This window comes from Peromyscus eremicus, chromosome 3 (genome assembly GCF_949786415.1).
Source record: "Peromyscus eremicus chromosome 3, PerEre_H2_v1, whole genome shotgun sequence".
NCBI classification, from domain to species: domain Eukaryota; kingdom Metazoa; phylum Chordata; class Mammalia; order Rodentia; family Cricetidae; genus Peromyscus; species Peromyscus eremicus.
The window spans coordinates 25130443-25132802 of record NC_081418.1 but is presented as its reverse complement, the minus strand read 5'-3'; the positions used below and the strand labels follow the sequence as shown (position 1 = coordinate 25132802).

The window sequence follows — 2360 nt, the reverse complement described above, 5'->3', positions numbered from 1 at the left end:
TTGAATTTTCAAACTAAAAAAAAAAACAACTAGTTTTAAATATTTTACATTGTTATGAATTTTTGTATATTGATGCAAATTTAAAGTTAATTTTATTATACTGTATATATTTCTACTCTTTTTTGGGTTATTGTGATTATGCAATTCATTTAAAAATGTAATGTATAGCCCTGGCATGATTCTGTCCTGTGTGTCTGTTCTGAGGAGCAGTAGGCAGTTTCCTCCGACCGACTTCTCTCACACCAAAGTGCGCGCCTCCACCTCATGGAAGACTCAATGGACATGGACATGAGCCCTCTCAGGCCTCAGAACTACCTTTTCAGTTGTGAACTAAAAGCTGACAAGGATTATCACTTTAAGGTGGATAATGATGAGAATGAGCACCAGTTATCACTAAGAAGGGTTAGTTTAGGGGCAGGGGCAAAAGACGAATTAGACATCACAGAGGCAGAAACAACGAACTATGAAGGCAGTCCAATTAAAGTAACACTGGCAACTTTGAAAATGTCTGTACAACCAACAGTTTCTCTTGGGGGCTTTGAAATTACACCACCTGTGGTCTTAATGTTGAAGTGTGGTTCAGGGCCTGTGCACATTAGTGGACAGCACCTAGTAGCTGTAGAGGAAGATGCAGAGTCAGAAGATGAAGATGAGGAGGATGTAAACCTCTTAAGTATGTCTGGAAAACGATCTGCTCCTGGAGGTGGTAACAAGGTTCCGCAGAAAAAAGTAAAACTTGATGAGGATGATGAGGATGATGAAGATGATGATGATGATGATGATTTTGATGATGAGGAAGCTGAAGAAAAATTTCCAGTGAAGAAATCTGTACAAGATACCCCAGCCAAAAATGCACAAAAATCAAACCAAAATGGAAAAGACTTAAAACCATCAACACCAAGGTCAAAGGGTCAAAAGTCTTTCAAAAAAACAGGATAAAACTCCTAAAACACCAAAAGGACCTAGTTCTGCAGAAGACATTAAGGCAAAAATGCAAGCAAGTATAGAAAAAGGTGGTTCTCTTCCCAAAGTGGAAGCCAAGTTCATTAATTATGTAAAGAATTGCTTCCGGATGACTGACCAGGAGGCTATTCAAGATCTCTGGCAGTGGAGAAAGTCTCTTTAAGAAAATGGTTTAAACAGTTTGAAATAATTCCATCTTACTTAATTTCTGTAACAGTTGATATATCTGGCTGTCCTTTTTATAATGCAAAGTGAGAACTTTCCCTACTGTGTTTGATAAATGTTGTCCAGGTTCCATTGCCAAGAATGTGTTGTTTAAAATGCCTGTTTAGTTTTCAAGGATGGAATTCCACCCTTTATTTGGTTTTAAGTATGTATGAAATGTTATGATAGGACATAGAAATAGTGGAGGTCAGATGTGGAAATGGTAGGGAGACAAATATACATGTGAAATAAACTCAGTATTTTTTAAAAAAGTAAAAAGATATGTAATATATAATTAAAAATACAGATTAATAGTCATCTATAATAGTCAAATTTATAGTCATGTTAGATATATTTTCAAGGTCATAAACAGATATATTTAGATAGACAGATGGTCTTCAAACACTTCAAAGACCTACAAAATATGTCATTTAATATGTTTAGTAACCTAAGGCTTTTTATGACAGTGAGACATGCTGCCTGTTCCTGGCAGCACCAACATTCTTCAGAGAAGATGATGGGCATCAAAGAAACTCCATATAGAGTTTGCTTTCTTTATGGCAAGAGTTAGTCATGTGGGCAAAGAAACTGCCCTTGCCTCAATTACTGACAGTTACTGTCCAAACTTGACCAGCAGAATACAATAAAGGTGACTGCTGAATTTCACCAAGACAAGGTAGGACAGTCCTTCAAAATTCCGTGCTTCATAGGAAAGTCTGTCAGATACGCTATGCCTGTAGGCTGGAGTTGGATGCCCCAACATTGCAGAGGAATTTTAGGTGAATGTTTAGATGCTCCTGTGATTAGGTAACATTTCACCCTTCTGGGGTCTTTGATGGAGTTGAAGATTAAATAATCATAGTTATAGTTTTCCTTAGTTATGATAGAAAGTAAATTAGGTGTAAAACTTTAGGCTCTAAAATAAGATAGATAATTATTTTCTCTAATTTTGCCAAATATAAATGGATTGGATATTGTAACTGTAATTCTTACTTAATAACTGTTTTTGTTACATATAATCTTACCATGTTAAAGTTAAAACCTTCCTTTTTATTTTGACAAAAGGGGGGAAATGCTGTGGAATAATCCTTTTGTACACTGTGAAGATTTGTCACTGTGATTGGTTTAATAAAAAAGGTGACTGGTCAATAGCTAAACAGGATAAAGTTAGGCAGGAAAGCCAAACTGAGAAT

General features: G+C 35.9%; 1 pseudogene; it reads left to right on the top strand.

The window, feature by feature from the left end:
- Nucleotides 1–264: 264 nt before the first annotated feature.
- On the top strand, nucleotides 265–1333 carry LOC131905689 (nucleophosmin-like; annotated as a pseudogene).
- The last annotated feature ends 1027 nt before the right edge of the window (nucleotides 1334–2360 follow it).